Raw genomic sequence first — 19,526 nt, forward strand, 5'->3', positions numbered from 1 at the left:
GCCACATCCTCTCAGACACAGAGCACTGGAGAGCACCCATCTGTCTCTTCACCACCTGCCAAATTGCCCAGGCAGACAGAGAGCCCAGGACAGGAGCCGTCTCTACTTCTGTAATCTGAATCTCTTGGCTTGGAAACAGGGGGCCAGCCAAGCAGCATTGGAGAAATGGAAGAAGAGGCAGGGTGCAGTGATGCCCAACAGCTTTTTCTCTCTGAGTCTAAAGAGGCAGGTGGGCCAGTGCCTCCGGTCACCACATCGCAGGACGCATCTGCTGATGACACTCAGGTGCCACTTTCTGGTGCGTGCTCTGCTGCTGAGACTACCCAGGAGGAGCAGTTGGTGGCAGAGGGTAGTGTAGATGATGAGGTCCTTGACCCATCTTGGCGTGAGGGACAGGAAGGTGGTGGGAGCAGCTCTGAGGAAGAGATTCCCCGAATGGGCCAAAGAGGGAGAGGGAGGGGGAAGACTGCCGATCCTGCAGCCTCCACTTTGGCACCCGTTAGGAGCATGTCTCTTTCAAAAGCCAAAAAGGGCGCTCCCAAGACTTGCAGTGCCTGGTCCTTTTTTGACACAGTTGCAGATGACATTTGCTATGTCAAATGCAAGGTGTGTCATCACAAAGTCAAAAGAGGTCGAAATGTCAGCAACCTCAATACCTCCAACATGTGGAAACATGTGCGGACCAGGCACCTGGCGGAGTTAGAAAAACACACTGAAGAGCTAGGCCAACCAACAGCGGCAGCTACCACCTCTTCAGCTCGTGTTGCCTCTTCCTCCAGCTCACACGCAGCTGGTTCGGCTTCCTCCCAGGATCGCCGTGGAAGAACCTCTGGCCCTGTTGTCCAGAGACCCACTGTAATTCCACCCGCAGCACCACGTTCCCAGGCATCCTCACACTCCCAGCCCAGTCTACAGCCATCGGTAGTACAGGCATGGGAGAAAAGGTGGCCTTTCTCGTCAAACCACCCACGAGCACAGGCTCTGACTGCAGGCATTGCCAAACTTCTGTCACTGGAAATGCTGTCATTCAGGCTGGTGGAGACTGACAGCTTCCGTGACTTGATGGCATTGGCAGTCCCACAGTACAATGTGCCCAGCCGCTTTTACTTCAGCAGGCAAGCTGTCCCTGCCCTGCACAAGCATGTGGAGGGACATATAAAACACGCGCTACTGAACGCCGTCAGTAGCAAGGTCCACCTCACCACCGATGCGTGGACAAGTCAACATGGACAGGGGCGATACCTTTCCCTCACAGCCCATTGGGTTAATGTTGTTGAGACGGATACAGATCGTGCGAGTGGCGCAGGACGTGTCCTGCCCACTCCAAGGATTGCAGGAATCCAGTCTGTACGCATTGACTCCTCCTCTTACACCAGTTCCTCAGAATCATCGCTGCAGGAGCCGTCACAGTCCACCTCCACATGGACCCGTGAACGTTTACCTGTTACGACCGACATGAGCGCAGCCGTGGCCAAACGTCAACAGGCCGTCTTGAAATTAATTTCTTTGGGGAATCGAAGCCACACAGCGCAGGAGCTCTGGAATGCCATCAAGCAGGAGAGCGATGTGTGGTTTGTGGCAGCGAATCTCCAGCCAGGCATGGTACTGTGTGATAATGGCCGATATCTGGTGGCAGCTCTGGGCCTCGGCAACCTCACTCACATCCCATGTCTGGCACATGTGCTCAATTTGGTCGTGCAGAGTTTTTTGAGGGACTATCCGGATCTTGATGCACTGCTGCACAAGGTCCGCCTAGAGTGTGCTCACTTGCAGCGTTCCAGCACAGCAAAATCGCGCATTGCGGCTCTGCAGCGCCGATTCCGCCTTCTGGAACATTGCATCATATGTGACCTACCTACCAGGTGGAATTCCACGTTACATATGTTGGAGCGGTTGTGTGAGCAGCAGCAAGCAGTAATGGAGTACCAGCTGCATCAGGCGCAAAGAAGTCGCACTCCGCGCCGTTCAGACTTCACAACCACAGAGTGGGCCACTATGAAGGACGTCTGCCAGGTTTTGCGTCCCTTCGATTATTCCACGCGGATGGCGAGTGCAGATGATGCACTAGTCAGCATGACTGTCCCCCTTATCTGCCTGCTTGAAAAATCACTGCAAGCGCTAAGGGATGATGTTGTGGAAGAGGTGGAGGATGAGGATTCACCATTTCCATCATCTTCTGGACAGTCAGCGCCACGTGGTTCCTCACAAACGCGTAGGCAGGGGACACTTTGTGAGGAGGATGAGGAGGAGTCAATGGAGGAGGAAGACATCCGTCCAGAGGAGGGAGTTACACAATTGTCCAGTAGTCAGTGTGTACAGCAAGGGTGGGGTGATGAAGAGCGGGCAGAGATCACGCCTCAAGCAGGGGACAGCGTTTCTTGGCCAGTTGGCAGTCTGCAGCACATGGTGGATTACATGCTGCAGTGCCTGAGAAACGACCGCCGCATCGCCCACATTCTCAGCATGTCTGATTATTGGGTGTTCACCCTCCTCGATCCTCGCTACCGGGACAACGTAGAAAGCCTCATCACACCGTTGAACCGGGAGCGAAAAATGCGGGAGTACCAAGAGACACTGGTGAATTCCATCATCTTCTCCATTCCAACTGAGAGAAGTGCTGCTAGTGCATTACAAAGCAGCTCAGTGCGTCCAGGCAGTGGAGGAGGCTCTGCACAAAGAGGGAGCAGAAGCAGTGCCTCTGCCCAAGGCAAGACCAGTATGGCCCAACTGTGGCACAGTTTTGTGTGCCCGCCACAAAAGTCTACACCATCACAGACGGCTCCAGTCAGCAGGAGGCAATGGTTCCGTCAGATGGTGACAGACTACATGTCTTGCCCTCTTGCTGTACTCCCAGACGGCTCTTCCCCTTTCAAGTTTTGGGTCTCAAAGCTGGATACATGGCCAGAGCTAAGCCAGTATGCATTGGAGGTGCTGGCTTGCCCTGCGGCTAGTGTACTATCGGAACGCGTCTTTAGTGCTGCAGGTGGTGTACTAACTGACCGTCGCATGCGACTATCCTCCGATAACGTTGACCGGCTTACTTTCCTGAAAATGAACCAGGCCTTGATCTCGCAGGAATTTGCCACTCCTCTTCCTGATTAAATAATTAGGTGACTGTCTACAGTATCTAGGTCTCCAGTTGTGTTCATCTTTCTACCACCTGAACTTTAATTCCTGGGCTCCAACACCGCCAGTTGAGGCTCAGAAGTGCCGTCTGCACAGTCAAAACATACGACCCAGTGTTATTGGGTGTCAGTAACGTCAGCTGATCCCCAGCTGTGTAGCCGGCAATGTGTCCTGCGACCGCCACGCTGACACAACAACTGAAATGCAAGGGAACCTGTCCCCCCCCCCCAAGGCGTTTGTTACTGAAAGAGCCACCTTGTGCAGCAGTAATGCTGCACAAGAAAAGGTAGCTATTTTTGTTTAGCTCCTTGCACACGCAGAACTTAACACTTATAAAATGTGTTCACTGATACCGTAAAACCGTCCCGGAGGTGGGACTTTCCTTCGTAATGTGACACAGCACAGCCGTCATTCTTACCCCCCGGCGCCGTGCGCCGGCTCCTCAGCGTTGTTTGATTCTGTCTCGAAGCCTGCGCTGTTATGTTATCCCTTGGCCAGGCACACTTAGCGCTGCCCCTCTTCTGACATCATTTGGTGTCATGCTGACTGCGCCTGTGCGGCCGCGCTGGCCGAGATCCCGCCTCGCAGTGTCTTCTGATTTAATCACACTGCGGGCCTGGGATCCATGGGCATGCGCAGTGCATATCTTCACCTCCGCCTCTCACTCATCTCCCTTCGCCTTCTTCAGACTGTGTGCCGTCAGCTGATCCCTAATAGCATGCCACGGCCGTGACACCGCACAGTCTGAAGAAGCCGGAGGGAGAGGAGTGAGAGGCGAGGATATGCACTGCGCATGGCCACGGATCCCAGGCCCGCGGTGGGATTACATTAGATGACACTGCAAGGCGGGATCTCAGCCAGCGCGGACGCACAGGCGCAGCCAGACTGACACCAAATGATGTCAGAAGATGGGGAGCGCTAAGTGTGCCTGGCCAAGGGATAACATAACAGCGCAGGCTCCGGGACGGAATCAAACAACGCTGAGGAGCCGGGGCACGGCGCCAAGGGGGTAGGAATGACGGCTGTGCTGCGTCATATTACGAAGGAAAGTCCCACCTCCGGGACGGTCTCACGGTATCAGGGGACACATTTTATAAGTTTTTAGTTCTGTGTTTGCAAGGAGCATAATGAAAAGAGCCACCTTTTCCTTTTGCATCCTTTGTGCTGCACAAGCTGGCTCTTTCAGCTACAAACGCCTTGGGGGGGGGGGTTAAAGGTTCCCTTTCGACTTTCTCCAATCAGGCTTCGGCTTACACTGTGTTCCTCTGCTCCTCCTGCTGTCCCTGGGCTCCAACACCGCTAGTTGGTGCCTGGAAGTGCTGTCCGCACAGTCAACACTTGCTGCCGTGTTATTGGGGTTCAGTAACGTCAGCTGTTCCCCAGCTGTGTGTGTGGCAATCCCTCCTCTCTCCTCCACCTCCTCCTCCTGCTGTCCCTGGGCTCCAGCACCGCTAGTTGTTGCCTGGTAGTGCTGTCCGCACAGTCAACAGTCGCTCCTCTGTTATTAGGGTTCAGTAACGTCAGCTGTTCCCCAGCTGTGTGTGTGGCAATCCCTCCTCTCTCCTCCACCTCCTCCTCCTCCTTCTGTCCCTGGGCTCCAACACCGCTAGTTGTTGTCCGGAAGTGCTGTCCGCACAGTCAACAGTCGCTCCTCTGTTATTGGGGTTCAGTAACGTCAGCTGTTCCCCAGCTGTGTGTGTGGCAATCCCTCCTCTCTCCTCCACCTCCTCCTCCTCCTTCTGTCCCTGGGCTCCAACACCGCTAGTTGTTGTCTGGAAGTGCTGTCCGCACAGTCAACAGTCGCTCCTCTGTTATTGGGGTTCAGTAATGTCAGCTGTTCCCCAGCTGTGTGTGTGGCAATCCCTCCTCTCTCCTCCACCTCCTCCTGCTGTCCCTGGGCTCCAACACCGCTAGTTGTTGCCTGATAGTGCTGTCCGCACAGTGAACAGTCGCTCCTCTGTTATTGGGGTTCAGTAACGTCAGCTGTTCCCCAGCTGTGTGTGTGGCAATCCCTCCTCTCTCCTCCACCTCCTCCTCCTCCTGTCCCTGGGCTCCAACACCGCTAGTTGTTGTCCGGAAGTGCTGTCTGCACAGTCAACAGTCGCTCCTCTGTTATTGGGGTTCAGTAACGTCAGCTGTTCCCCAGCTGTGTGTGTGGCAATCCCTCCTCTCTCCTCCACCTCCTCCTCCTCCTTCTGTCCCTGGGCTCTAACACCGCTAGTTGTTGTCCGGAAGTGCTGTCCGCACAGTCAACAGTCGCTCCTCTGTTATTGGGGTTCAGTAACATCAGCTGTTCCCCAGCTGTGTGTGTGGCAATCCCTCCTCTCTCCTCCACCTCCTCCTCTTCCTTCTGTCCCTGGGCTCCAACACCGCTAGTTGTTGTCTGGAAGTGCTGTCCGCACAGTCAACAGTCGCTCCTCTGTTATTGGGGTTCAGTAACGTCAGCTGTTCCCCAGCTGTGTGTGTGGCAATCCCTCCTCTCTCCTCCACCTCCTCCTTCTCCTTCTGTCCCTGGGCTCCAACACCGCTAGTTGTTGTCTGGAAGTGCTGTCCGCACAGTCAACAGTCGCTCCTCTGTTATTGGGGTTCAGTAACGTCAGCTGTTCCCGAGCTGTGTGTGTGGCAATCCCTCCTCTCACCTCCTCCTCCTCCTTCTGTCCCTGGGCTCCAACACCGCTAGTTGTTGTCTGGAAGTGCTGTCCGCACAGTCAACAGTCGCTCCTCTGTTATTGGGGTTCAGTAACGTCAGCTGTTCCCCAGCTGTGTGTGTGGCAATCCCTCCTCTCTCCTCCACCTCCTCCTCCTCCTTCTGTCCCTGGACTCCAACACCGCTAGTTGTTGTCCGGAAGTGCTGTCCGCACAGTCAACAGTCGCTCTTCTGTTATTGGGGTTCAGTAACGTCAGCTGTTCCCCAGCTGTGTGTGTGGCAATCCCTCCTCTCTCCTCCACCTCCTCCTCCTCCTTCTGTCCCTGGGCTCCAACACCGCTAGTTGTTGTCTGGAAGTGCTGTCCGCACAGTCAACAGTCGCTCCTCTGTTATTGGGGTTCAGTAACGTCAGCTGTTCCCCAGCTGTGTGTGTGGCAATCCCTCCTCTCTCCTCCACCTCCTCCTCCTCCTTCTGTCCCTGGGCTCCAACACCGCTAGTTGTTGTCTGGAAGTGCTGTCCGCACAGTCAACAGTCGCTCCTCTGTTATTGGGGTTCAGTAACGTCAGCTGCTCCCCTGCTGTGTGTGCTGCAATACCTCCTATCTGCTCCTCCTGCTGTCCCTGGGCTCCAACACCGCTAGTTGTTGTCCGGAAGTGCTGTCCGCACAGAGCCAAACACCTCGCCAATGTGTTAGTGGGGTTATGTAATGCCTGCTGCTCCCCTGCTGTGTATACGGCAACGTGTCATGCGACCGCCACGCAGGCACAACAACTTAAATTTAAGGGAACCTGTCCCCCCCCCAGGCGTTTCTTACTGAAAGAGCCACCTTGTGCAGCAGTAATGATGCAAAAGGAAAAAGTGCCTCTTTTCGTGGTGCTCCTTGCACATGCTGAACCTAACACTTATGAAATGTGTCCCCTCACACCGTTAAACCCTCCGGTAGGTGGAACTTTCCTTCGTAATGTGATGCAGCACAGCCGTCATTCTTACCCCCTTGGCGCCGTGCGCCGCCTCCTCAGCGTTGTTTGTATCTGTCCCGGAGCCTGCGCTGTTATGTTAGCCCTTGGACATGCACACTTAGCGCTGCCCGTCTTCTGACATTATTTGGTGTCAGGCTGGCTGTGCCTGTGCGGCCGCGCTGGACGAGATCCCGCCTCGTAGTGTCTTCTGATTTAATCCCACTGCGGGCCTGTGATCCATGGACATGTGCAGGGCATATCTTAACATCCGCCTCTCACTCATCTCCCTACGCCTTCTTCAGACTGTGCAACGTCAGCTGATCCCTAATAGCATGCCACGGCCGTGAAGCCGCACAGTCTGAAGAAGCCATAGGGAGGGGAGTGAGAGGCGAGGATATGCACTGCTCATGCCCATGGATCACAGGTCCGCAGATTGATTACATTAGATGATACAGCGAGGTGGGATCTTGGCCAGCGCGGCCGCACAGGCGCAGCCAGCCTGACACCAAATGATGTCAGAAGACGGGCAGCGCAAAATGTGTGCATGGCCAAGGGCTAACATAACAGCGCAGGCTCCGGGACAGATTCAAACAACGCTGAGGAGGCGGCGCACGGCGCCAAGGGGGTAAGAATGATGGCTGTGCTGCGTCACATTACGAAGGAAAGTTCCACCTACCGGACGGTTTAACGGTGTGAGGGGACACATTTCATAAGTGTCAAGTACAGCGTTTGCAAGGACCATAATTAAAAGAGCTAAGTTTACCTTTTCCAGCATTAGTGCTGTACAAGATGGCTCTTTCAGCTACAAACGCCTTGGGGGGGGGGGGGGGGGTTAAAGGTTCCCTTTCAACTTGCTCCAGTGCAGGCTTCGGCCTACACTCTGCTCCCTCTCCTCCCGCAGAGCCTGGGCTCTAACACCGCCAGTTGGTGCCCCGAAGTGCTGGCTGCACAGAGAAAAACACCTCGCCAATGTGTCAGTGGGGTTCAGCACCGCCAGCTGTTCCCCTGCTGTGTAGCCGGCATCGTGTCCTGCAAAAGCCACGCAGACACAAGAACTGAAATTGAAGGGAACCTGTCCCCCCTCCCCCAGGTGTTTGTGTGTTTTACAGCCACCTTGTACAGCAGTAATGCTGCATGTGTGCAAGGTGGCTCATAAACTTATTCTCCTTGCACACGTGGAACGGAACACGTCTACAATGTGTCCCCTGAGACCATTAAAACGTCCCTCAGGTGTGACTTTCCTTTGTAATGACATGCAGCAACCCCGTTGGTAGCGCTGCCCGTCTTCTCACATCATTGTTTGGCTGGCTGCGCCTCTGCGGCAGCCCTGCCCGACACAACGCCCCTCGGTGTCTAATTTCTTTAGACTGCGAGGGTGTGATTGATGGGCATGAGCAGTGCCTATCTTCGCCTGGCACTTATCTCCTTCCGCCTTCTTCACACTGTGCGGCCTCATGGCCGTGGCATGCCATAAGGGATCAGCTGGCGCCACACAGTCTGAAGCAGGTGTAAGGACCCGAGCGAGAGGCGAAAATATGTACTGCGCAAGGCCATGAATCCCAGCACCGCAGTGTGAAACACTGTAAAGGCACTGCTGGGCTGGGATTCATGGGCATCGCGAACCGCACCGGTCGACATGAAATGATGTCAGAAGACGGGCAGCGCATGGCCAAGGGATAACGCAACAACGCAGACTCCTGTACAGCAAAATGCGATGCTCAGGAGGCCGCGCCAAGCACCAAGGTGGTATTTTTGCCAGCTGTGCTGCGTCTCATTACGAAGGGAACTCCCGCCTCCAAGACAGATTGACTGTATAAGGGCCAAAATGTTGTACGTGTTTCATTCAGCTTGTGCAAGGAACAAAATTAAAAGAGCAACCTTTCACTTGTGCAGCACTACTGCTGCATAAGGCGTGGCTCTTCTAGTGTGTAATGTTATGACCTCAATGGCAGAGGGTCTCAGGAATAAATACCAAGTCTGCAAACACAAAAAAAACAGCTCATAGGGCAGTGGTAACTGGGCTGACCATATATCTAATCCTAGCACCACAAATAGAAGTAGCCGGGGAACGTGCCTACGTTGGTTCTAGACGTCTCGTGCCAGCCGGAGAACTAACTAACCCTAGAAGGGAAAAGAAAGACCTTTCTTGCCTCCAGAGAAAAGACCCCAAAAGTTGGATACAAGCCCCCAACAAATAATAACGGTGAGGTAAGAGGAAAAGACAAACATAAGAATGAGCTAGGTATTTAGCAAAGAGAGGCCCACTAGCTAATAGCAGAATATAGTAAGATGACTTATATGGTCAGCAAAAACCCTATTAAAATATCCACGCTGGATATTCAAGAACCCCCGAACCGTCTAACGGCCGGGGGGAGAACACCAGCCCCCTAGAGCTTCCAGCAAGGTCAGAAATCACATTTAGTACAAGCTGGACAAAAATAGTAGCAAAGCAAGTAACTCAAAAAACAAAGAAGCAAGACTTAGCTTAATTTTGCAAGAGCCAGGACCAGCAGACAGGAGCAACAGAAGGATCTGATTACAACGATGCCAGGCACTGGACTAAGGATCCAGGAAGTTAATATAGCGACACCCCTGGACTAACGACCCAGGTGAGTGCCAAACAGAAAAAAGACAATCCCAGAGTCATACCACTAGTGACTACAAGAGGGAGCCAAAAAGTCTAATTCACAACAGTACCCCCCCCTTAAGGAGGGGTCACCGAACCCTCACCAAGACCACCAGGGCGATCAGGATGAGCAGCGTGAAAGGCACGAACTAAATCGGCCGCATGCACATCAGAGGCAACCACCCAGGAATTATCCTCCTGACCATAGCCCTTCCACTTGACCAGATACTGAAGCCTCCGCCTGGAGAGACGAGAATCCAAGATCTTCTCCACCACGTACTCCAACTCGCCCTCAACCAACACCGGAGCAGGAGGCTCAACAGAAGGAACCACAGGTACAACGTACTGCCGCAACAAAGACCTATGGAACACGTTGTGAATGGCAAACGACACAGGAAGATCCAAGCGAAAGGACACAGGATTAAGGATTTCCAATATCTTGTAAGGACCGATGAAGCGAGGCTTAAATTTAGGAGAGGAGACCTTCATAGGAACAAATCGAGAAGACAGCCATACCAAATCCCCAACACGAAGTCGGGGACCCACACCGCGGCGGCGGTTGGCAAAACGCTGAGCCTTCTCTTGTGACAATTTTAAGTTGTCCACCACATGATTCCAGATCTGCTGCAACCTATCCACCACAGAATCTACCCCAGGACAGTCAGAAGGATCCACATGTCCCGAGGAAAAACGAGGATGGAAACCAGAGTTGCAGAAAAATGGCGAAACCAATGTAGCGGAACTAGCCCGATTATTAAGGGCAAACTCAGCCAACGGCAAGAAGGTCACCCAATCATCCTGATCCGCAGAAACAAAACACCTCAAATAAGCCTCCAGAGTCTGATTAGTTCGCTCCGTTTGTCCATTAGTCTGAGGATGAAAGGCAGACGAAAACGACAACTCAATGCCCATCCTAGCACAAAAGGATCGCCAGAACCTGGAAACAAACTGGGATCCTCTGTCAGACACAATATTCTCAGGAATGCCGTGTAAACGAACCACATTCTGAAAGAACACAGGAACCAGATCGGAAGAGGAAGGCAGCTTAGGCAAAGGTACCAAATGGACCATCTTAGAAAAGCGATCACATACCACCCAGATGACAGACATGCCCTGAGACACCGGGAGATCTGAAATGAAATCCATGGAAATGTGTGTCCAAGGCCTCTTCGGGACAGGCAAGGGCAAGAGCGACCCGCTGGCACGCGAACAGCAAGGCTTAGCTCGAGCACAAGTCCCACAGGACTGCACAAACGACCGCACATCCCGTGACAAGGAAGGCCACCAAAAGGACCTAGCCACCAGATCTCTGGTGCCAAAAATTCCCGGATGCCCTGCCAACACCGAGGAATGAACCTCGGAAATGACTCTGCTGGTCCACTTATCAGGAACAAACAGTCTGTCAGGTGGACAAGAGTAAGGTCTACCAGCCTGAAATCTCTGCAACACACATCGCAAATCCGGAGAAATGGCTGACAAGATAACTCCCTCTTTAAGAATACCAACTGGTTCTGCGACTCCAGGAGAGTCAGGCACAAAGCTCCTTGAAAGAGCATCAGCCTTCACATTCTTTGAACCTGGTAAATATGAGACCACAAAGTCAAAACGGGAGAAAAACAATGACCAGCGGGCCTGTCTAGGATTCAGGCGTTTAGCAGACTCGAGATACATCAAATTTTTGTGATCAGTCAAGACCACCACACGATGCTTATCACCCTCGAGCCAATGACGCCACTCCTCAAATGCCCACTTCATGGCCAACAACTCCCGATTGCCCACATCATAATTCCGCTCAGCAGGCGAAAACTTCCTAGAGAAAAAGGCACAAGGTCTCATCACAGAGCAACCAGGGCCTCTCTGCGACAAAACGGCCCCTGCTGTCATGGTTCTCAATGGCAAGAGAACGTAGTAAAGCATACAAAATGACTAGCTCTTGGAAGATGGGAACTCGAGCTGACTGTGAGCTAAACCTACCGCACAACTAACAGTGGCCGGGTAGCGTGCCTACGTTTTATCCCTAGACGCCCAGCACCAGCCGGAGGACTGACTGACCCTAGCAGAGGAAAATACAGACCTGGCTTACCTCTAGAGAAATTTTCCCCAAAAGGCAGACAGTAGCCCCCACATATATTGTCGGTGATTTTAGAGGAAATTGACATACGAAGTATGAAGATAGGTTTAGCAAATTGAGGTCCGCTTACTAGATAGTAGGAAGACAGAAAAGGGAACTTCACAGTCAGCTGAAAACCCTTTCAAAATACCATCCTGAAATTACTTTAAGACTCTAATATCAACTCATGACACCAGAGTGGCAATTTCAGCTCACAAGAGCTTCCAGCCTCAGAAATATTCAATCACAGAGAACTGGAACAAAAATGCAAAACAAACTTAGGACTAAAAGTCCAACTTAGCTGATAGTAGTCTAGGAGCAGGAACATGCAACAGAAAGGCTTCTGGTAACATTGTTGGCCGGCATAGAAATGACTGAGCAGCAAGGCTAAATAGAAAACTCCCACATCCTGATGGAAACAGGTGAACAGAGGGGATGAAGCACACAAGTTCAGTACCACCAGTGACCACCGGGGGAGCCCAGAAACCAAATTCACAACACCCTGCCCCAATCTCAGAAGCATCCACTTCAACCTGAAAGGGAAGTGAGACATCAGGCTGGCACAAAACAGGCGCCAAAGTAAACCGGCGCTTCAACTCCTGGAAAGCCTCCACGGCTGCAGGAGCCCAGTTAGCAACATCAGAACCTTTCTTGGTCATATCCGTCAAAGGTTTAGCAATGCTAGAAAAATTAGCAATAAAACGACGGTAGAAGTTAGCAAAACCCAAGAACTTCTGAAGACTCTTAACTGACGTGGGTTGAGTCCAATCATGAATAGCTCGGACCTTGACTGGGTCCATCTCCACCGCAGAAGGGGAAAAAATAAACCCCAAAAAGGGAACCTTCTGTACTCCAAAGAGACACTTTGAGCCCTTAACAAATAAAGCATTCTCACGCAAAACCTGAAACACCATCCTGACCTGCTCTACATGCGAGTCCCAATCATGAGAAAAAAACAGAATATCATCCAGATAAACGATCATAAATTTATCCAGATACTTCCGGAAAATATCATGCATAAAGGACTGAAACACTGAAGGAGCATTAGAGAGCCCAAAAGGCATCACCAAGTACTCAAAATGACCTTCGGGCGTATTAAACGCGGTTTTCCATTCATCTCCTCGCTTAATGCGCACAAGGTTGTACGCACCACGAAGATCTATCTTGGTGAACCACTTGGCACCTTTAATTCGGGCAAACAAGTCTGACAACAGAGGCAAAGGATACTGAAATTTAACAGTGATTTTATTCAAAAGCCGATAGTCAATACAAGGTCTCAAAGATCCGTCCTTCTTAGCCACAAAAAAGAATCCCGCACCAAGAGGGGAAGAGGAAGGACGGATATGCCCCTTCTCCAGAGATTCCTTGATATACGAACGCATTGCGGTATGCTCAGGTACAGACAGATTAAATAGTCTTCCCTTAGGAAATTTGCTACCTGGAATCAAATCTATGGCACAGTCACAGTCCCTATGAGGAGGCAGAACACTGGACCTGGACTCGCTGAACACATCCTGATAATCAGACAAATACTCAGGAACTTCCGAAGGAGTAGAGGAAGCAATAGACACCGGCGGGGAATCACCATGAATACCCTGACAGCCCCAACTTGACACAGACATTGCCTTCCAATCCAAGACTGGATTATGAGTCTGTAACCATGGCAACCCCAAAACGACCAAATCATGCATTTTATGCAGAACAAGAAAACGAATCACCTCCCGATGTTCAGGAGTCATGCACATGGTTACCTGTGTCCAAAACTGCGGTTTATTTTCCGCCAATGGCGTAGCATCAATACCCCTCAGAGGGATAGGATTAACCAACGGCTCAAGAACAAAACCACAGCGCTTGGCAAATGACAGATCCATAAGAGTCAGGGCAGCACCTGAATCCACAAACGCCATAACAGGGTAGGAGGACAATGAGCAAATTAAAGTCACAGACAAAATAAATTTAGGTTGCAAATTACCAATGGCGACAGGGCTAACAACCCTTGTTAGGCGTTTAGAGCATGCTGATATAACATGTGTAGAATCACCACAGTAAAAACACAACCCATTCTGACATCTATGATTTTTCCGCTCATTTTTGGTCTGAATTCTATCACATTGCATCAAATCAGGTGTTTGTTTAGACAACACCACCAGAGGATTAGCGGTTTTGCGCTCCCGCAAACGCCGGTCAATTTGAATAGCCAGCGCCATGGAATCATTCAGACTTGTAGGAATGGAGAAACCCACCATCACATTCTTAATGGCTTCAGAAAGGCCATTTCTGAAGTTTGCGGCCAGAGCACACTCATTCCACTGAGTAAGCACGGACCATTTCCGAAATTTTTGGCAATACACTTCAGCTTCATCCTGGCCCTGAGAAATAGCCAGCAAGGCTTTTTCTGCCTGAACCTCAAGATTGGGTTCCTCGTAAAGCAATCCGAGCGCCAGAAAAAACGCATCAATATTTGCCAATGCCGGATCTCCTGGCGCTAGCGAGAAGGCCCAATCCTGAGGGTCGCCCCGTAAAAAAGAGATAACAATTTTAACTTGCTGAACTGAGTCTCCAGATGAACGGGGTCTCAGGGATAGAAACAATTTACAATTATCACTGAAATTCCTAAACTTAAATCGGTCTCCAGAAAACAGTTCAGGAATCGGTATTTTAGGTTCAGACATAGGACTACTGGTAACAAAATCTTGTATGCTTTGCACACGAGCAGCAAGCTGGTCCACACTGGTAATCAAGGTCTGGACATTCATGTCTGCAGCAAGCTCAAGCCACTCAGAGGTAAAGGGGAGGAAGAGAGGAAAAAAAAAATAAAAATAAAAAATTCAGAATTTCCTTTCTTATAATCCCACTTCTGCAATGCATTAAACATTCAATGTAGGCCTGGCATACTGTTATGACCCCAATGGCAGAGGGTCTCAGGAATAAATACCAAGTCTGCAAACACAAAAAACCAGCTCATAGGGCAGTGGTAACTGGGCTGACCATATATCTAATCCTAGCACCACAAATAGAAGTAGCCGGGGAACGTGCCTACGTTGGTTCTAGACGTCTCACGCCAGCCGGAGAACTAACTAACCCTAGAAGGGAAAAGAAAGACCTTTCTTGCCTCCAGAGAAAAGACCCCAAAAGTTGGATACAAGCCCCCAACAAATAATAACGGTGAGGTAAGAGGAAAAGACAAACATAAGAATGAGCTAGGTATTTAGCAAAGAGAGGCCCACTAGCTAATATACTTTACTAATATAGTAAGATGACTTATATGGTCAGCAAAAACCCTATTAAAATATCCACGCTGGATATTCAAGAACCCCCGAACCGTCTAACGGCCGGGGGGAGAACACCAGCCCCCTAGAGCTTCCAGCAAGGTCAGAAATCACATTTAGTACAAGCTGGACAAAAATAGTAGCAAAGCAAGTAACTCAAAAAACAAAGAAGCAAGACTTAGCTTAATTTTGCAAGAGCCAGGACCAGCAGACAGGAGCAACAGAAGGATCTGATTACAACGATGCCAGGCACTGGACTAAGGATCCAGGAAGTTAATATAGCGACACCCCTGGACTAACGACCCAGGTGAGTGCCAAACAGAAAAAAGACAATCCCAGAGTCATACCACTAGTGACCACAAGAGGGAGCCAAAAAGTCTAATTCACAACAGTGTAACACCTGAGGGGGGGTTAAAGGTTACCTTTAAAATTGGTTCAATTAGGCTTCGGCCTACACTCTGCTCCCCCTGCAGAGCCTGGGCTCTAACACCGCCAGTTGGTGCCCCGAAGTGCTGGCTGCACAGAGAAAAACACCTCGCCAATGTGTCAGTGGGGTTCAGCACCGCCAGCTGTTCCCCTGCTGTGTAGCCGGCAACGTGTCCTGCAACAGCTACGCAGACACAAAGCTGCCGCCAGTGCAGGCTTCGGCCTACACTCTGCTCCCTCTCCTCCTGCTGACCCTGGGCTCTAACACCGCCAGTTGGTGCCCGGTACTGCTAGCTGCACAGAGAAAAACACCCGCCAATGTGTCAGTGGGGTTCAGCACCGCCAGCTGTTCCCCTGCTGTGTAGCCGGCAACGTGTCCTGCAACAGCCACGCAGACACAACAGACCTCCAAATGCCTCCAGTGCAGGCTTCGGCCTACACTCTGCTCCCCCTGCTGACCCTTTGCTCCAACACCGGTAGTTGGGGCTCTAGGAAGACAAGCTTGAATAGGTCCCCATCCTGGTTCCAGCACCGTCAGCTGTTTCCGGGCAGAGCCTTTGGCTTAGGTGCCTCCCTCTGGGTATCCGAGTTCCACCAACGTCAGGTGGTCCTTGGTAGTGCTTTCAGGCACGGGTACCTCCTGCTTAGTAACCGGGTTCCAGTAACATCAGCTGGTCCTCGGTAGTTCCATTGGCTCTTGGACCTTCGGCTACCCATCCGGGTTCCAGTACCGTCAGCTGGTTCTCAGCAGTGTCTTTTGCTCTTGTACCTTCTGCTCCCCATCCTGGTTCCAGTACCGTCAGCTGTTTCCGGGCAGAGCCTTTGGCTTAGGTGCCTCCCTCTGGGTATCCGAGTTCCACCAACGTCAGGTGGTCCTTGGTAGTGCTTTCAGGCACGGGTACCTCCTGCTTAGTAACCGGGTTCCAGTAACGTCAGCTGGTCCTCGGTAGTTCCATTGGCTCTTGGACCTTCGGGTAGCCATCCGAGTTCCAGTTCCAACAGCTGTTTCTCGGCATTTTCTCAGCCTTTTTGTACCTTCTGCTACATTTCCAAGTTCAAGACCCTAAAGACGACGAGCCGGAAGACCACCCCTAAGATGACGACGACACCAGAGACGACAACCACTGAGATGACGACAACCCTGGAGACGATGACCCTGAAGACCACCCCGATGACGATGACCCCGGAGACGACGACCCTGGAGACGACGACAACATGGGAGACCGAGAAGGAGAAGAACAAGAGGCTGCAGAACAAAGAGCAGAAGAACATTAAGCATAACACTAAATATCAGAGCAAAAGATATTATCTAAATTATAAGCAGAAGAAGACTAAGCAGTGTATGGGGGTGAGTCCGTTCCTCCTCGTGGTGCCCCTGGATAAAGCCTGATGCTGCAGGCCAAACTGAACGCGGACAAATGTAACTATTTTGTGACAGGCAGAACGGAAGGTGTAATCTTCAAACTTTTATAGATAACAACTACGGGAATGCCTGTCACAAATAAGAATATGATGAAGAAGTTGAATATGAAGAAGAATAAGAGTTAAATAAAAAGAATATGAACAATGTAAAAAAAAAAATTATAGGTAGAAGATGAAGAAGATGAATAAATAAGGTGAAGAAGAAGTTGATGTCAAAGATGCTGATGATGATGAAGAAGAAAGTGTGGGAGAAGTAAAAAAAGAGGGTGAAGGGCGTGGAAGTAGTGAAACATCAATATCTGACAAAATAAAAAAAATCTTTGTAACTCCGAACGTCTTTAAAAAAAAAAAAAAAATTCCTGCTATTCTATTTGATTGGGCTAAACCTCTATGCCTTTAATGTCTCCGCCACCTCCCCCAATACATCCTACATTATTCTTATTTGTTTTCCTTCATATAGAATGAACCTACAAGGAAAGAAAGGGTTTATTTTAATTCCGATATTTTCGTCCCATTGACTTGCATTGGGATCGGGTATCGGAATCGGCGAGATCCGATACTTTGACGGTATCGGCCGATACTTTCCGATACCGATACTTTCCGATATCGGAAGGTATCGCTCAACACTAATTGTGAGACATTGTGTCCAGTGCCATTGCTGACAACACTGAGAAAATTAAGTCTATTGAAATACAGTTGTCTGCGACAGGTACACCGGAGGAGCTGTCTTCCCTCAAGACTGAGATCCAGGACCGAATCACCAGACACAAAAGGGACATCGAAGTCAGAAAACATAACAAGTTTGTAAGGGACGCAGAGGACTATAAGAACAATAGAGTCTATAGATGGCAGGACAACTCTCGGCGTATGAACACACGTCCGAATCAGCCTACATCCTCAGATCTCTCAACTTCGGGGTCGGATCACGAATCTGGACCATCTACCTCTGTGTCAACCCTTCCTTTTTTAGGACAACGTCGATACCCCACAAGAAGACAAGACGGGGACAGAAACACAAGGAGAAACCAGGACACTTACAAGACCACCCGATCGAAGGTATGGACAATTTAGTTATTAATATTTCATCCCGAACTCTGAGTGTGGCTGAACACTCACTCTTACAGAAAGGACTCTCATTCTGTCCATCATATCGGTGCCGTACTTTCGATTTAGACATGGATCTTCAGAGATTCTTTCGTCTAATCAGATTAAAAGCACATTTCTCTACTAATCCTCCAGTTGCAGACATTGTTCCCACTAGTAACAACCCTAAACTACTGTCTTCATCTAGCTTGGGCCTACGGAACCAAAGTCACTTTAGACCTCCACACTGCTCTCACGCGGTTGAAACTTTTGTCAGTTTTATACAAGATTCATTTACATCCCTTAGGGATTATATTGAAAGGGGCAATCTATTCTACCCTTCAAATTTAACTGTTCAGGAGAGACACTCTCTCAAAAATCTCCAGGGTGATAAATCTATCATAATGAAACCAGCCGACAAGGGTGGGGCACTAGTAATCATGGACAAAACAAAATACCTAGCTGAGATAACACGACAACTGAGTGACAACTCTATCTACCAGACACTGGATAGGGATCCTTCGCTTGACATTCGCCACAGTATTGAGACCATACTTCATAAATACACTGACCTGGGCGTTTTGGACCAAAAGACATGTAGTTTTCTTTTGAACCCTAATCCCATCATACCTGTCTTTTATACACTGCCGAAGATCCACAAAAATCTAGAGAATCCACCAGGGAGACCCATAGTGGCCTCCACGGATTCATTACTATCTCCCATAGCAAGATATGTTGAGCGAATACTTACCCCTCTCATACAGAAGTCAAAATCATTTTTATTGGACACGGGCTCCTTTTTTACGTCTCATTGGTGATATTAACATCATCCCCTTAGATGCCCTCTTAGTGACCCTCGACGTGAGGGATCTGTATACTTCTATTCCCCATGAGGAAGGTATCCTCTCTGTACGCCATCTACTCAAGGGTACTGATAGAGATACAGACCAAATATCACTGTGTGTCGACCTCCTAAGGATTATACTCACATCCAATTTTTTCCTGTTCCAAGACACATTTTACCTACAAAAACGGGGGACCGCGATGGGATCGCACGCAGCACCTCCATACGCAAATGCGTATATGGTTCAGTTCGAGGAGAGTACCATATATCTGAGCCCTCTATTCAGGGACAACGTCATCATATGGAAAAGGTACATAGATGATGTTTTCTGTGTATGGCGGGGCTCGGAAGAGACCCTCCATGCCTTCCTATCATTCTTGAACACCTCCTGGCCTGGTATTACTTTCACCATGAATCTGTGACACATGAAATTCCTGGACACACTGGTAGTGAAAGACTCGAGCGGTCTACTAACCACAGATCTCTACTCCAAAAGCACAGACCGCAACAGTCTCCTACATTTCCAAAGTCTCCACCCCCCATCAACCAAAAAATCCATACCTAAGGCACAGTATCAGAGGGTACAACGCATTGTCTCCAATACGGACATCAGGGAACAACATACACAGGAGATGACACAAAAATTCAGAGCTAGAGGCTACCCCTCATCCCTCCTTCAGGAATCCAGGACCACCACCAACAGACCCAGGACAGACACCACCTCACGCATCCCGTTTGTACACTCATTTCATCCTTTCATGTACAAACTGCATATGGCTATACATAGCAATTGGTCAATCCTCTCTAATGCCTATCCTAGTGTTAAGGAATTTCAACACCCGTTCCTTCCATGCTTCAAAAGAGCCCCTAGTCTGCGAGACAATTTAGTTAAAGCAGATATTGGCACAAACACTATCATGAGACAAAGTTTCTTAGGCACACCAAGGGAAGGCACTTTCCCTTGCTTGCACTGTGTCCAGTGCAACAATGTTTTGAAAGGCAACGTGGTCAGA

The sequence above is a fragment of the Ranitomeya variabilis genome, chromosome 2 (assembly GCF_051348905.1).
Source record: "Ranitomeya variabilis isolate aRanVar5 chromosome 2, aRanVar5.hap1, whole genome shotgun sequence".
In the NCBI taxonomy this organism is placed as follows: Eukaryota; Metazoa; Chordata; class Amphibia; order Anura; family Dendrobatidae; genus Ranitomeya; species Ranitomeya variabilis.